Source organism: Arachis stenosperma, chromosome 7, assembly GCF_014773155.1.
Source record: "Arachis stenosperma cultivar V10309 chromosome 7, arast.V10309.gnm1.PFL2, whole genome shotgun sequence".
NCBI classification, from domain to species: domain Eukaryota; kingdom Viridiplantae; phylum Streptophyta; class Magnoliopsida; order Fabales; family Fabaceae; genus Arachis; species Arachis stenosperma.
In genome coordinates, this window is record NC_080383.1 from 75468552 (window position 1) to 75486321 (window position 17770).

Here is a 17770-nt window from a genome sequence, read left to right on the forward strand (position 1 = left end):
GAATGAGTTGTGTAGTGGTTGGAAAGTAGGTGTTAAGCTCATCAAGGTCAAGGCCTCAAGGTATAGGGATGATGTTGGGACAAGGATCACTTTGTATGGATCTAGAAGGAAGCATTGGTGGAATAAAGAGAATTCTTTGTGTCAATCACCTTTATGCCATCCACCCATCCGACAAAATCATGAAACTCAACTAACGGATGGATGCGAAAATAAGATATGGGATCCCGGTTCGCTATGTGAAGACCAACTAGAGGAACTCATATCTTGGGTAGAACTCTGCCCAAACTTAATAAAAATGGTTGGAAATTCTGTCAACCAATTGAGAAGCGAAGATCCTTGGAGATTCAAGGATGAGTACAAACATAAGCCACCATGACAAGGAGCTTCTCAAAATATCCAACTTAAGGACTTAAACTAAAAGTGCTAGGTGGGAGACACCCCACCATGGTAAACTCTTTCCAATCTTTTAAATTTACTTAATAAGTGATTTGAGTTACCATTGTTTCATACAAATTTGTTTGTACAACTTAATTGTTAGCTTAGTCACATGCATGTTGTATTTAGTAGTAGATGAATGGTGCGCGAAATTGTGATCACTACACAACTTTGCACAACTAACCAGCAAGTGCACTGGGTCGTCCAAGTAATACCTTACGTGAGTAAGGGTCGATCCCACGGAGATTGTTGGTATGAAGCAAGCTATGGTCACCTTGTAAATCTTAGTCAGGCAGACTCAAATGGGTATAGTGATATACGAATAAAGCATAAAGATAAAGATAGAGGTACTTATGTAATTCATTGGTAGGAACTTCAGATAAGCGTATGAAGATGCCTTCCCTTCCGTCTCTCTGCTTTCCTACTGTCTTCATCCAATCCTTCTTACTTTTTTCCATGGCAAGCTTATGTAGGGTTTCACCGTTGTCAGTGGCTACCTCCCATCCTCTCAGTGAAAATGTTCCTATGCTATGTCACAGCATATGGCTAATCAGCTGTCGGTTCTCGGTCAGGCCGGAATAGAATCCAGTGATTCTTTTGCGTCTGTCACTAACGCCCCGCCTGCTAGGAGTTTGAAGCACGTCACAGTCATTCAATCATTGAATCCTACTCAGAATACCACAGACAAGGTTTAGACCTTCCGGATTCTCTTGAATGCCGCCATCTGTTCTCGCCTATACCACGGAGACTCTGATCTCACGGAATGGCTGGCTCGTTTGTCAGGCGAGCACTCGGTTGTCAGGCGATCAACCATGCATCGTGTATCAGGAATCCAAGAGATATTCACTAGAGCCTTGGTTGCTTGTAGAACAGAAGTGGTTGTCAGTCACCTTGTTCATAAGTGAGAATGATGATGAGTGTCACGGATCATCACATTCATCAAGTTGAAGAACAAGTGATATCTTGGACAAAGAACAAGCGGAATTGAATAGAAGAACAATAGTAATTGCATTAATACTCGAGGTACAGCAGAGCTCCACACCTTAATCTATGGTGTGTAGAAACTCCACCGTTGAAATTACATAAGAACAAGGTCTAGGCATGGCCGAATGGCCAGCCTCCCAAAGTGAGTTCAATCATAAAAACATGATCAAAAGCTCTCCAGATTCCAAATACAATAGTAAAAGGTCCTACTTATAGAAAACTAGTAGCCTAAGGTTTACAAAGATGAGTAAATGACATAAAAATCCACTTCCGGGCCCACTTGGTGTGTGCTTGGGCTGAGCATTGAAGCATTTTCGTGTAGAGACTCTTCTTGGAGTTAAACGCCAGCTTTTATGCCAGTTTGGGCGTTTAACTCCCATTTAGGTGCCAGTTCCGGCGTTTAACGCTGGAATTTCTGAGGGTGACTTTGAACGCCGGTTTGGGCCATCAAATTTTGGGCAAAGTATAGACTATCATATATTGCTGGAAAGCCCAGGATGTCTACTTTCCAACGCCGTTGAGAGCGCACCAATTGGACTTCTGTAGCTCCAGAAAATCCACTTCGAGTGCAGGGAGGTCAGAATCCAACAGCATCTGCAGTCCTTTTCAGTCTCTGAATCAGATTTTTGCTCAGGTCCCTCAATTTCAGCCAGAAAATACCTGAAATCACAGAAAAACACACAAACTCATAGTAAAGTCCAGAAAAGTGAATTTTAACTAAAAACTAATAAAAATATACTAAGAACTCAACTAAAACTACTAAAAACATACTAAAAACAATGCCAAAAAGGGTACAAATTATCCGCTCATCACAACACCAAACTTAAATTGTTGCTTGTCCTCAAGCAACTGAAGATCAAATAAGATAAAAAGAAGAGAATATGCAATGAATTCCAAAAATATCTATGAAGATCAGTATTAATTAGATGAGCGGGGCTTTTAGCTTTTTGCCTCTGAACAGTTTTGGCATCTCACTCTATCCTTTGAAATTCAGAATGATTGGCTTCTTTAGGAACTCAGAATCCAGATAGTGTTATTGATTCTCCTAGTTAAGTATGATGATTCTTGAACACAGCTACTTATTGAGTCTTGGCCGTGGCCCAAAGCACTCTGTCTTCCAGTATTACCACCGGATACATACATGCCACAGACACATAATTGGGTGAACCTTTTCAGATTGTGACTCAGCTTTGCTAGAGTCCCCAATTAGAGGTGTCCAGGGTTCTTAAGCACACTCTTATTGCCTTGGATCACAACTTTATTCTTTCTTTTTCTTTCTTTTTCTCTTTCTTTTTCTTTTTTTTTCGGTTTTTTTTTTGTATTCACTGCTTTTTCTTGCTTCAAGAATCATTTTTATGATTTTTCAGATCCTCAGTAACATGTCTCCTTTTTCATCATTCTTTCAAGAGCCAACATTCATGAACCACAAATTCAAAAGACATATGCACTGTTTAATCATACATTCAGAAGACAAAAGTAATGCCACCGCATCAAAATAATCAAACTGCTATAAAATTCAAAATTTATGCAATTCTTTTTCTTTTTCAATTAAGAACAATTTTTTTATTTAAGAAAGGTGATGGATTCATAGGACATTCATAACTTTAAGGCATAGACACTAATGATCACAAGACACAAACATAGATAAACAAAAGCATTAATTTTCAAAAAACAGAAGAATAAAGAACAAGGAGATTAAAGAACGGGTCCACCTTAGTGATGGCGGCTCTTTCTTCCTCTTGAAGATCCTATGGAGTGCTTGAGCTCCTCAATGTCTCTTCCTTGTCTTTGTTGCTCCTCTCTCATGATCCTTTGATCTTCTCTAATTTCATGGAGGATGATGGAGTGTTCTTGATGCTCCACCCTTAGTTGTCCCATGTTGGAACTCAATTCTCCTAGGGAGGTGTTCAGTTGCTCCCAATAGTTTTGTGGAGGAAAGTGCATCCCTTGAGGCATTTCAGGGATCTCATGATGAGAGGGGTCTCTTGTGTGCTCCATCCTTTTCTTAGTGATGGGCTTATCCTCATCAATGGGGGTGTTTCCCTCTATGTCAACTCCAACTGAATAACAGAGGTGACAAATGAGATGAGGAAAGGCTAACCTTGCCAAGGTAGAGGACTTGTCCGCCACCTTATAGAGTTCTTGGGCTATAACCTCATGAACTTCCACTTCTTCTCTAATCATGATGCTATGAATCATGATGGCCCGGTCTAGAGTAACTTCGGACCGGTTGCTAGTGGGAATAATTGAGCGTTGGATAAACTCCAACCATCCTCTAGCCACGGGTTTGAGGTCATGCCTTCTCAATTGAACCGGCTTCCCTCTTGAATCTCTCTTCCATTGGGCGCCCTCTTCACATATGACTGTGAGGACTTGGTCCAACCTTTGATCAAAGTTGACCCTTCTAGTGTAAGGATTTTCATCTCCTTGCATCATGGGCAAATTGAATGCCAACCTTACACTTTCCGGACTAAAATCCAAGTATTTCCCCCGAACCATAGTAAGATAATTCTTTGGATTCGGGTTCACACTTTGATCATGGTTCTTGGTGATCCATGCATTGGCATAGAACTCTTGAACCATCAAGATTCCGACTTGTTGAATGGGGTTGGTAAGGACTTCCCAACCTCTTCTTCGGATCTCATGTCGGATCTCCGGATATTCACTCTTTTTGAGTGAAAAAGGGACCTCGGGGATCACCTTCTTCAAGGCCACAACTTCATAGAAGTGGTCTTGATGCACCCTTGAGATGAATCTCTCCATCTCCCATGACTCGGAGGTGGAAGCTTTTGCCTTCCCTTTCCTCTTTCTAGAGGTTTCTCCGGCCTTGGATGCCATAAATGGTTATGGAAAAACGAAAAAGCAACGCTTTTACCACACCAAACTTAAAAGGTTTGCTCGTCCTCGAGCAAAAGAAGAAAGAAGACAGTAGAAGAAGAAGAAATGAGGAAGAAGGAAATGGCTTTTGTGTTCGGCCAAAGAGGGGGAGAAGTGGTGTTTAGGTGGTGTGAAAATGAAGGGGTGAAGAAGGGTTTATATAGGAGAGGGGGGGTCATGGTTCGGTCAAGTGAGGGTGGGTTTGGGTGGGAAAGTGGTTTGAATTTGAATGGTGAGGTAGGTGGGGTTTTATGAAGGATGGATGTGAGTGGTGAAGAGAAAGAAGGGATTTGATAGGTGAAGGGTTTTTTGGGAAAGAGGAGTTGAGGTGATTGGTGAATGGGTGAAGAAGAGAGAGAGAGTGGTGGGGTTGGTGGGGATCCTGTGGGGTCCACAGATCCTGTGGTGTCAAGGAAAAGTCATCCCTGCACCAAATGGCATTCAAAATCACGTTTTGAGCCATTTCTGGCGTTAAACACCGGGCTGGTGCCCATTCCTGGCGTTTAACGCCAGGTTCTTGCCCTTTTCTGGCGTTTAACGCCAGTCTGGTGCCCCTTTCTGGCGTTAAACACCCAGAATGGTGCCAGACTGGGCGTTAAACGCCCAACTGCTAGCCTCACTGGCGTTTAAACGCCAGTGGGTTCTTCCTCCAGGGTGTGCTGTTTTTCTTCCTGTTTTTCATTCTGTTTTTGCTTTTTCAATTGATTTTGTGTCTTCTTATGATCATCAACCTACAAAAAACATAAAATAACAAAGAGAAATAGATAACATCTAACATTGGGTTGCCTCCCAACAAGCGCTTCTTTAATGTCAGTAGCTTGACAGATGGCTCTCATGGAGCCTCACATTTTCTCAGAGCAATGTTGGAACTTCCCAACACCAAACTTAGAGTTTGAATGTGGGGGTTCAACACCAAACTTAGAGTTTGGTTGTGGCCTCCCAACACCAAACTTAGAGTTTGACTGTGGGGGCTCTGTTTGACTCTGATTTGAGAGAAGCTCTTCATGCTTCCTCTCCATGGTGACAGAGGGATATCCTTGAGCCTTAAACACAAAGGATTCTTCATTCACTTGAATGATCAGTTCGCCTCTATCAACATCAATCATAGCCTTTGCTGTGGCTAGGAAGGGTCTGTCAAGGATGATGGTTTCATCCATGCACTTCCCAGTCTCTAGGATTATGAAATCAGCAGGGATGTAATGGTCTTCAATCTTCACCAAAACATCCTCTACAAGTCCATGAGCTTGTTTTCTTGAGTTGTCTGCCATCTCTAATGAGATTCTTGCAGCTTGCACCTCAAAGATTCCTAGCTTCTCCATTACAGAGAGAGGCATGAGGTTTACACTTGACCCTAAGTCACACAGAGCCTTCTTGAAGGTCATGGTTGGTGCGCGAAATTGTGAACTATACTTTTTCACAACTCTCATAATCCCTGGTAATGGCTCCAAAAACGTGGTAGCTCAATACCATGGCATTACACAACTTCGCACAACTAACCAGCAAGTGCACTGGGTCGTCCAAGTAATAAACCTTACGTGAGTAAGGGTCGATCCCACGGAGATTGTTAGTATTGAAGCAAGCTATGGTCATCTTGTAAATCTTAGTCAGGCAAACTCAGATATATATGGTGATGAACGAAAATAACATAAAAGATAAAGATAGTGATACTTATGTAATTCATTGGTAGGAACTTCAGATAAACGCATGAAGATGCCTTCCCTTCCGTCTCTCTGCTTTCCTACTGTCTTCATCCAACCCTTCTTACTCCTTTCCATGGCAAGCTCGTATAGGGTCTCACTGTTGTCAGCAGCTACCTCCCATCCTCGCAGTGAAAGCTAATGCTCAATACTCTGTCACAGTACGGCCAATCACCGGTTCGGTTCCCTCCCCTACCGGAATAGAATAACTCTTTTGCGTCTGTCACTAACGCCCAGTAGGTTACAGGTTTGAAGCACGTCACAGTCATTCAGTCATTGAATCCTACTCAGAATACCACAGACAAGGTTAGACCTTCCGGATTCTCTTGAATGCTGCCATCAGTTCTTGCCTATACCACGAAGACTCTGATCTCACGGAATGGTTGGCTCGTTTGTCAGGCGAGCACTCGGTTGTCAGGCGATCAACCATGCATCGTGCAATCAGGAATCCAAGAGATATTCACTAAGCCTCAAATGCTTGTAGAACAAGAATGGTTGTCAGTCACCTTGTTCATGGGTGAGAATGGTGATGGGCGTCAATCATCACCTTCATCATGTTGAAGAACAAGTGATATCTTGGATAAAGAACAAGCGGAATTTGAATGGAAGAACAATAGTAATTGCATTAATACTCGAGGTACAGCAGAGCTCCACACCTTAATCTATGATGTGTAGAAACTCCACCGTTGAAAATACATAAGCATAAGGTCTAGGCATGGCCGAATGGCCAGCCTCCCAATGATCTAAGAACTAAAATGTCCAAAGATGATCTAGAGATCTAAAAGTGATCAAAAGATTTCTATACAATAGTAAAAGGTCCTACTTATAAGAAACTAGTAGCCTAGGGTGTACAGAAATGAGTAAATGACATAAAAATCCTCTTCCGGGCCCACTTGGTGTGTGCTTGGGCTGAGCAATGAAGCAATTTCGTGTAGAGACTTTTCTTGGAGTTAAACGCCAGCTTTGGTGCCAGTTTGGGCGTTTAACTCCCATTTGGGTGCCAGTTCCAGCGTTTAACGCTGGGATTCCTTGAGGTGACTTTGAACGCCGGTTTGGGCCATCAAATCTTGGGCAAAGTATGGACTATTATATATTGCTGGAAAGCCCAGGATGTCTACTTTCCAACGCCGTTGAGAGCGCGCCAATTGGGCTTCTGTAGCTCCAGAAAATCCGCTTCGAATGCAGGGAGGTCAGAATCCAACAGCATCTGCAGTCCTTTTGGTCTCAGAATCAGATTTTTGCTCAGGTCCCTCAATTTCAGCCAGAAAATACCTGAAATCACAGAAAAACACACAAACTCATAGTAAAGTCCAGAAAAGTAAATTTTAAATTAAAAACTAATAAAAATATACTAAAAACTAACTATATCATATCAAAAACATACTAAAAACAATGCCAAAAAGTATACAAATTATCCGCTCATCACAACACCAAACTTAAATTGTTGCTTGTCCTCAAGCAACTGAAAATCAAATAAGATAAAAAGAAGAGAATATGCAATGAATTCCAAAAACATCTGTGAAGATCAGTATTAATCAGATGAGCGGGGCTTTTAACTTTTTGCCTCCGAACAGTTTTGGCATCTCACTCTATCCTTTGAAATCCAGAATGGTTGGCTTCTTTAGGAACTTAGAATCCAGATAGTGTTAATGATTCTCTTAGTAAAGTATGATGATTCTTGAACATAGCTATTTATTGAGTCTTGGCTGTGGCCCAAAGCACTCTGTCTTCCAGTATTACCACCGGATACATACATGCCACAGACACATAATTGGGTGAACCTTTTCAGTTTGTGACTCAGCTTTGCTAAAGTCCCCAATTAGAGGTGTCCAGGGTTCTTAAGCACACTCTTATTGCCTTGGATCACAACTCTTATTCCTTTCTCTTTTTTTTTTTGAAATGCTTTTTTTGCTTCAAGAATCATTTTATGATTTTTCAGATCCTCAGTAACATGTCTCTTTTTCATCATTCTTTCAAGAGCCAACATTCATGAACCACAAATTCAAAAGACATATGCACTGTTTAAGCATACATTCAGAGAACAAAAATATTGCCACCACATCAAAATAATTAAACTATTATAAAATTCAAAATTCATGCAATTCTTTCTTTTATCAATTAGGCACGTTTTTATTGAAGAAAGGTGATGGATTCATAGGACATTCATAACTTTAAGGCATAGACACTAAGACACTAATGATCATAAGACACAAACATGGATAAACATAAGCATTAAAATTCAAAAAACAGAAGAACAATAACAAGGAAATCAAAGAACGGGTCCACCTTAGTGATGGCGGCTCTTTCTTGCTCTTGAAGATCCTATGGAGTGCTTGAGCTCCTCAATGTCTCTTCCTTGTCTTTGTTGCTCCTCCCTCATGATTCTTTGATCTTCTCTAATTTCATGAAGGATGATGGAGTGTTCTTGATGCTCCACCCTCAGTTGTCCCATGTTGGAACTTAGTTCTCCTAGGGAGGTGTTTAGTTGCTCCCAATAGTTTTGTGGAGGAAAATTCATCCCTTGAGGAATCTCAGGGATCTCATGATGAGTGAGATCTCTTGTGTACTCCATCCTTTTCTTGGTGATGGGCTTGTCCTCATCAATGGGAATGTCTCCCTCTATGTCAACTCCAACTGAATAACAGAGGTGACAAATGAGATGAGGAAAGGCTAACCTTGCCAAGGTGGAGGTCTTGTCTGCCACCTATAGAGTTCTTGGGCTATAACCTCATGAACCTCTATTTCTTCTCCAATCATGATACTATGGATCATGATGGCCCGGTCTATGGTAACTTCGGACCGGTTGCTAGTGGGGATGATTGAGCGTTGTATGAACTCTAACCATCCTCTAGCCACGGGCTTGAGGTCATGCCTTCTCAATTGGACCGGCTTTCCTCTTGAATCTTGCTTCCATTGTGCGCCCTCTTCACATATGACTGTGAGGACTTGGTCCAACCTTTGATCAAAGTTGACCCTTCTAGTGTAAGGATGCTCATCTCCTTGCATCATAGGCAAGTTGAACGCCACCCTCACACTCTCCGGACTAAAATCCAAGTATTTCCCCCGAACCATAGTGAGATAATTCTTTGGATTCGGGTTCACACTTTGGTCATGGTTCTTTGTGATCCATGCATTTGCATAGAACTCTTGAACCATCAAGATTCCGACTTGTTGAATGGGGTTGGTAAGTACTTCCCAACCTCTTCTTCGGATCTCATGGCGGATCTCCGGATATTCACCCTTTTTGAGTGAAAAGGGGACTTCGGGGATCACCTCTTCAAGGCCACAACTTCATAGAAGTGGACTTGATGCACCCTTGAGAGGAATCTATCCATCTCCCATGACTCGGAGGTGGAAGCTTTTGCCTTCCCTTTCCTCTTTTTAGAGGTTTCTCCGGCCTTGGATGCCATAAATGGTTATGAAAAAGCAACGCTTTTACCACACCAAACTTAAAATGTTTGCTCGCCCTCGAGCAAAAGAAGAAAGAAGGGAGTAGAAGAAGAAGAAATGAAGAAGAGGGGAGATGGTAGTGTGTTCGGCCAAGAGGGGTAAGAAAGGGTGTTTAGGTTGTGTGAAAATGAAGAGTTGAAGAAGGGTATTTATAGGAGAGAGGGGGGTAAAGGTTCGGCCATGGAGGGTGGGTTTGGGAGGGAAAGTGGTTTGAATTTGAAGGGTGAGGTTGGTGGGGATTTATGAAGGATGGATGTGAGTGGTGAAGAGAAAGATGGGATTTGATAGGTGAGGGGTTTTTGGGGAAGAGGTGTTGAGGTGATTGGTGAATGGGGGAAGAAGAGAGAGAGTGATGGTAGGGTCCTGTGGGGTCCACAGATCCTGTAGTGTCAAGGAAAAGTCATCCCTGCACCAAATGTTGCTCAAAATCACGTTTTGAGCTATTTCTGGCGTTAAACGCCGGGCTGGTGCCCATTCCTGGCGTTTAACGCCAGGTTCTTGCCCTTTACTGGCGTTTAACGCCAGTCTGGTGCCCCTTTCTGGCGTTAAACGCCCAGAATGGTGCCAGACTGGGCGTTAAACGCCCAACAGCTAGCATTACTGGCGTTTGAACGCCAGTTTCTTCTCCTCCAGGGTGTGCTGTTTTTCTTCCTGTTTTTCATTCTGTTTTTGCTTTTTTCATTGTTTTTGTAACTTCTTATGATCATCAACCTACAAAAAAGATAAAATAACAAAAGAAAATAATTAATTATAAAACATTGGGTTGCCTCCCAACAAGCGCTTCTTTAATGTCATTAGCTTGACAGAGGGCTCTCATGGAGCCTCAGAAATGCTTAGAACCGTGTTGAAACCTCCCAACACCAAACTTAGAGTTTGAATGTGGGGTTTCAACACCAAACTTAGAGTTTGGTTGTAGCCTCCCAACACCAAACTTAGAGTTTGACTGTGGGGGCTCTGTTTGGCTCTGTTTTGAGAGGAGCTCTTCATGCTTCCTCTCCATGATGACAGAGGGATATCCTTGGGCCTTAAACACCAAGGATTCTTCATTCACTTGAATGATCAACTCTCCTCTATCAACATCAATCACAGCCTTTGCTGTGGCTAGGAAGGGTCTGCCAAGGATGATGGATTCATCCATGCACTTCCCAGTCTCTAGGACTATGAAATTAGTAGGGATGTAATGGTCTTCAATCTTCACCAAAACATTCTCTACAAGTCCATGGGCTTGTTTTCTTGAATTGTCTGCCATCTCTAGTGAGATTCTTGCAGCTTGCACCTCAAAGATCCCTAATTTATCCATTATAGAGAGGGGCATGAGGTTTACACTTGACCCTAAGTCACACAAGGCCTTCTTGAAGGTCTTGGTGCCTATGGTACAAGGTACAGAAAACTTTCCAGGATCCTGCCTCTTTTGAGGCAGTCTCTGCCTAGACAAGTCATCCAGTTCTTTGGTGAGCAAGGGAGGTTCACCCTCCCAAGTCTCATTTCCAAATAACTTGTCATTTAGTTTCATGATTGCTCCAAGGTATTTAGCAACTTGCTCTTCAGTGACATACTCATCCTCTTCAGAGGAAGAATACTCATCAGAGCTCATGAATGGCAGAAGTTAGTCCAATGGAATCTCTATGGTCTCATTTTGAGCCTCAGATTCCCATTGTTCCTCATTGAGGGACTCAGAGGAGAGTGGTGCACGCCCACTGAGGTCTTCCTCAGTGGCGTCCTCCTCCTCTCTTTCCTCTCCATATTCGGCCATGTCTATGGCTTTGCACTCTCCTTTTGGATTTTCTTCTGTATTACTTGGGAGAGTGCTAGGAGGGAGTTCAGTAACTTTCTTGCTCAGCTGACCCACTTGTCCTTCCAAATTTCTGATGGAGGACCTTGTTTCATTCATGAAACTTTGAGTGGTCTTTATTAGATCAGAGACCATTGTTGCTAAGTCAGAAGTATTCTGCTTAGAACTCTCTGTCTGTTGCTGAGAAGATGATGGAAAAGGCTTGCCATTGCTAAACCTGTTTCTTCCACCATTATTGTTATTGAAACCTTGTTGAGGTCTCTCTTGATTCTTCCATGAGAGATTTGGGTGATTTCTCCATGAAGAATTGTAGGTATTTCCATAGGGTTCTCCTAGGTAATTCACCTCTTCCATGGAAGGGTTCTCAGGATCATAGGCTTCTTCCTCAGATGAAGCATCCTTAGTACTGTTTGGTGCATTTTGCATTCCAGACAGACTTTGAGAAATCAAATTGACTTGTTGAGTCAATATCTTGTTCTGAGCCAATATGGCATTCAGAGTGTCAATCTCAAGAACTCCTTTCTTCTGACTAGTCCCATTGTTCACAGGATTCCTTTCAGAAGTGTACATGAATTGGTTATTTGCAACCATTTCAATTAGCTCTTGAGCTTCTGTAGGCGTCTTCTTTAGATGAAGAGATCCTCCAGTAGAGCTATCCAAGGACATCTTAGATAGTTCAGAGAGACCATCATAGAAAATACCTATGATGCTCCATTCAGAAAGCATGTCTGAAGGACATCTTCTGATTAATTGTTTGTATCTTTCCCAAGCTTCATAGAGGGATTCTCCATCCTTTTGTCTGAAGGTTTGGACTTCCACTCTAAGCTTACTCCATCTTTGTGGTGGAAAGAACTTTGCCAAGAAGGCATTGACTAGCTTTTCCCAAGAGTCCAGGCTTTCTTTAGGTTGAGAATCCAACCATATTCTAGCTCTGTCTCTTACAGCAAAAGGGAATAGCATCAGTCTATAGACCTCAGGGTTAACCCCATTAGTCTTGACTGTGTCACAGATTTGCAAGAATTCAGCTAAAAACTGATGAGGATCTTCCATTGGAAGTCCATGGAACTTGCAATTCTGTTGCATTAGAGAAACTAATTGAGGCTTAAGCTCAAAGTTGTTTGCTCCAATGGCAGGGATAGAGATGCTTCTCCCATAAAAATCGGGAGTAGGTGCAGTAAAGTCACCCAGCACCTTCCTTGCATTGTTGACATTGTTGTTGTTTTCGGCTGCCATGGGTTCTTTTTCCTTGAAGAATTCGTTCAGGTCCTCTAAAGAGAGTTGTGCTTTGGCTTCTCTTAGCTTTCTCTTCAAGGTCCTTTCGGGTTCAGGATCAGCTTCAACAAGAATGCCTTTGTCTCTGCTCCTGCTCATATGAAAGAGAAGAGAAAAAGAAAATGTGGAATCCTCTATGTCACAGTATAGAGATTCCTTGAAATGTCAGAGGAAAAGAGAAATAGAAAGAAGAAGGAGAAGAAGAATTCGAACTTTAATTAGATAAGGTTCGAATTGTGCATTAAGAAGGAGTAGTACTCCATAAATAAAAGGATGTGAGAAGGAGGGAAGAGGATTTTCGAAAATTCAATTAAAATATTTTGAAAACATTTTGAAAATTTGATTGATAATTTTCGAAAATTGAAAGTGGAAGAGAAATCAAGTGATTTTTGAAAAAGATTTTGAAATTAGAAACTAAAAAGATTTGATTGAAAACTATTTTGAAAGAGATGAGGTTAAAAAGATTTGATTGAGAAGATATGATTTGAAAACAATTTTAAAGGATATGATTTGAAAACAATTTGAAAAGATGTGATTTTTTTAAAAAAATTGATGACTTGCCTAACAAGAAAAGATATGATTCAAACATAAAACCTTCCTTAATAGAAAAGGCAAAAAATGTTCAATCAAATCATTAATTGTTAGTAAGTATCTTTGAAAAAGGAAAGAAATTGATTTTGAAAACATTTGATTGAAAAGATTTGATTTGAAAAAGATTTGATTTTGAAAAACTTTGAAAACTTGAAAAAAAATTGATTTGAAAACAAAATCTTCCCCCTAGCACCATCCTGGCGTTAAACGCCCAGAATGGTATACATTCTGGCGTTTAACGCCCAAAATGCTACCTTTTTGGGCGTTAAACGCCCAACCAGGTGCCCTGGCTGGCGTTTAAATGCCAGTCTGCCTTCTTCACTGGGCATTTTTGAATGCTCAGCTTTTTCTGTATAATTCCTCCGCAGTGTGTTCTGAATCTTCAATCCCTTGTATCATTGACTTGAAAAGACACAAATTAAAAATATTTTTGGATTTTTAATAATTAAAATGCAACAAGAATCAAATAACAATGCATGCAAGATACCAAACTTAACAGTTTGTATACTACTGACACTAATGAACTGAAAATGCATATGAGACACACAAAATACTCAAGTCAATAGAATTCTAAGATCAAAACAAGAAATATATGCATGGATTCGAAAAATGTAACAAAAACATGCATTTGACACCAAACTTAAGATGAGACTCTAGACTCAAACAAGAAATATTTTTGGATTTTATGATTTTGCAAATTTTTTTTTTTGTGTTTTTCGAAATTTAAGTGGAAAAAGAAGGTATCAAAATTCTTAATGAGAATTCCAGGAATCAGTGCAATGCTAGTCTAAGACTCCGGTCCAGGAATTAGACATGGCTTCACAGCCAGCCAAGCTTTCAAAGAAAGCTTCGGTCCAAAACACTAGACATGACCAAAGGTCAGCCAAGCCTTAGCAAATCACTGCTCCAAAAGCAAGATTGATACGAAATCAACAAGCTCTTGTGGTGATAAGTTGAAACCTCGGTCCAATCAGATTAGACATGGCTTCTCAGCCAGCCAGATTTCAACAAATCATCATGAAACTCTAGAATTCTCCTTCAAGAATTTCGAAAAAAAAATACCTAATCTAAGCAACAAGATGAACCGTCAGTTGTCCAGCCTAAACAATCCCCGGCAATAACACCAAAAATTTGATGTTGTTGCCGGATCTTGGCACTAATGTTACCAAAGGCTTGCTCAAAACTAGAACAATCCCCGGCAACGGCGCCAAAAACTTGGTGCGCGAAATTGTGAACTATACTTTTTCACAACTCTCATAATCCCTGGTAATGGCTCCAAAAACGTGGTAGCTCAATACCATGGCATTACACAACTTCGCACAACTAACCAGCAAGTGCACTGGGTCGTCCAAGTAATAAACCTTACGTGAGTAAGGGTCGATCCCACGGAGATTGTTAGTATTGAAGCAAGCTATGGTCATCTTGTAAATCTTAGTCAGGCAAACTCAGATATATGGTGATGAACGAAAATAACATAAAAGATAAAGATAGTGATACTTATGTAATTCATTGGTAGGAACTTCAGATAAACGCATGAAGATGCCTTCCCTTCCGTCTCTCTGCTTTCCTACTGTCTTCATCCAACCCTTCTTACTCCTTTCCATGGCAAGCTCGTATAGGGTCTCACTGTGTCAGCAGCTACCTCCCATCCTCGCAGTGAAAGCTAATGCTCAATACTCTGTCACAGTACGGCCAATCACCGGTTCGGTTCCCTCCCTACCGGAATAGAATAACTCTTTTGCGTCTGTCACTAACGCCCAGTAGGTTACAGGTTTGAAGCACGTCACAGTCATTCAGTCATTGAATCCTACTCAGAATACCACAGACAAGGTTAGACCTTCCGGATTCTCTTGAATGCTGCCATCAGTTCTTGCCTATACCACGAAGACTCTGATCTCACGGAATGGTTGGCTCGTTTGTCAGGCGAGCACTCGGTTGTCAGGCGATCAACCATGCATCGTGCAATCAGGAATCCAAGAGATATTCACTAAGCCTCAAATGCTTGTAGAACAAGAATGGTTGTCAGTCACCTTGTTCATGGGTGAGAATGGTGATGGGCGTCAATCATCACCTTCATCATGTTGAAGAACAAGTGATATCTTGGATAAAGAACAAGCGGAATTGAATGGAAGAACAATAGTAATTGCATTAATACTCGAGGTACAGCAGAGCTCCACACCTTAATCTATGATGTGTAGAAACTCCACCGTTGAAAATACATAAGCATAAGGTCTAGGCATGGCCGAATGGCCAGCCTCCCAATGATCTAAGAACTAAAATGTCCAAAGATGATCTAGAGATCTAAAAGTGATCAAAAGATTTCTATACAATAGTAAAAGGTCCTACTTATAAGAAACTAGTAGCCTAGGGTGTACAGAAATGAGTAAATGACATAAAAATCCTCTTCCGGGCCCACTTGGTGTGTGCTTGGGCTGAGCAATGAAGCAATTTCGTGTAGAGACTTTTCTTGGAGTTAAACGCCAGCTTTGGTGCCAGTTTGGGCGTTTAACTCCCATTTGGGTGCCAGTTCCAGCGTTTAACGCTGGGATTCCTTGAGGTGACTTTGAACGCCGGTTTGGGCCATCAAATCTTGGGCAAAGTATGAACTATTATATATTGCTGGAAAGCCCAGGATGTCTACTTTCCAACGCCGTTGAGAGCGCGCCAATTGGGCTTCTGTAGCTCCAGAAAATCCGCTTCGAATGCAGGGAGGTCAGAATCCAACAGCATCTGCAGTCCTTTTTGGTCTCAGAATCAGATTTTTGCTCAGGTCCCTCAATTTCAGCCAGAAAATACCTGAAATCACAGAAAAACACACAAACTCATAGTAAAGTCCAGAAAAGTAAATTTTAAATTAAAAACTAATAAAAATATACTAAAAACTAACTATATCATATCAAAAACATACTAAAAACAATGCCAAAAAGTATACAAATTATCCGCTCATCAATGGTGCCTATGGTACAAGGTATTGAAAACTTCCCAGGATCTTATCTCTTTTGAGGTAATTTCTGCCTAGACAAGTCATCCAGTTCTTTGGTGAGCAAAGGAGGTTCATTCTCCCAAGTCTCATTTCCAAATAACTTGTCATTTAGCCTCATGATTGCTCCAAGGTATTTAGCAACTTGCTCTTCAGTGACATACTCATCCTCTTCAGAGGAAGAATACTCATCAGAGCTCATGAAAGGCAGAAGTAAGTCCAATGGAATCTCTATGGTCTCATTTTGAGCTTCAGATTCCCATGGTTCCTCATTGGGGAACTCAATGGAGGACAGTGCACGCCCACTGAGGTCTTCCTCAGTGGCGTTCACTTCCTCTCCTTCCTCTCCAAATTTGGCCATGTTGATGGCCTTGCACTCTCCTTTTGGATTTTCTTCTGTGTTGCTTGGGAGAGTACTAGGAGGGAGTTCAGTAACTTTCTTGCTCAGCTGTCCCACTTGTGCCTCCAAATTCCTAATGGAGGACCCTGTTTCAGTCATGAAACTTTGAGTGGTTTTGATTAGATCAGAGACCATAGTTGCTAAGTCAGAGGGGTTCTGCTTAGAATTCCCTGTCTGTTGCTGAGAAGATGATGGAAAAGGCTTGCCATTGCTAAACCTATTTCTTCCACCATTATTGTTATTAAAACCTTGTTGAGGTCTCTCTTGATTCTTCCATGAGAAATTTGGATGATTTCTCCATGAAGAATTATAGGTGTTTCCATAGGGTTCTCCTAGGTAATTCACCTCTTCCATTGAAGGGTTCTCAGGATCATAGGCTTCTTCTTCAGATGAAGCATCCTTAGTACTGCTTGGTGCATTTTGCATTCCAGACAGACTTTGAGAAATCAAATTGACTTGTTGAGTCAATATTTTGTTCTGAGCCAGAATGGCATTCAGAGCATCAATCTCAAGAACTCCTTTCTTCTGATTAGTCCCATTGTTCACAGGATTCCTTTCAGAAGTGTACATGAATTGGTTATTTGCAACCATTTCAATTAGCTCTTGAGCTTCTGTAGGCGTCTTCTTCAAATGAAGAGATCCTCCAGCAGAGCTATCCAAAGACATCTTGGATAGTTCAGAGAGACCATCATAGAAAATACCTATGATGCTCCATTCAGAAAGCATGTCAGAAGGACATTTTCTGATCAATTGTTTGTATCTTTCCCAAGCTTCATAGAGGGATTCTCCATCCTTCTGTCTGAAGGTTTGGACTTCCACTCTAAGCTTACTCAATTTTTGAGGTGGAAAGAACTTTGCCAAGAAGGCATTGACTAGCTTTTCCCATGAGTCCAGACTTTCTTTAGGTTGTGAATCCAACCATGTTCTAGCTCTGTCTCTTACAGCAAAAGGGAATAGCATAAGTCTGTAGACCTCAGGGTCAACCCCATTAGTCTTGACAGTGTCACAGATTTGCAAGAATTCAGCTAAGAACTGATGAGGATCTTCCAGTGGAAGTCCATGAAACTTGCAATTCTGTTGCATTAGAGAAACTAATTGAGGCTTAAGCTCAAAGTTGTTTGCTCCAATGGCAGGGATAGAGATGCTTCTCCCATAGAAATCGGGAGTAGGTGCAGTAAAGTCATCCAGCACCTTCCTTGCATTGTTTGCATTGTTGTTGTTTTCGGCTGCCATGTCTTCTTCTTCTTTGAAGATTTCTGTTAGGTCCTCTATAGAGAATTGTGCTTTAGCTT

The 17770-nt window shown here is 41.4% G+C and overlaps 1 non-coding gene across 1 annotated transcript; it reads left to right on the forward strand.

Annotated features, from left to right (window-relative positions):
• Positions 1-17198: 17198 nt before the first annotated feature.
• Positions 17199-17306, forward strand: LOC130942901 (small nucleolar RNA R71). The gene has a single exon (XR_009071447.1). It is a non-coding gene; the product is annotated as a small nucleolar RNA R71 (small nucleolar RNA).
• The last annotated feature ends 464 nt before the right edge of the window (positions 17307-17770 follow it).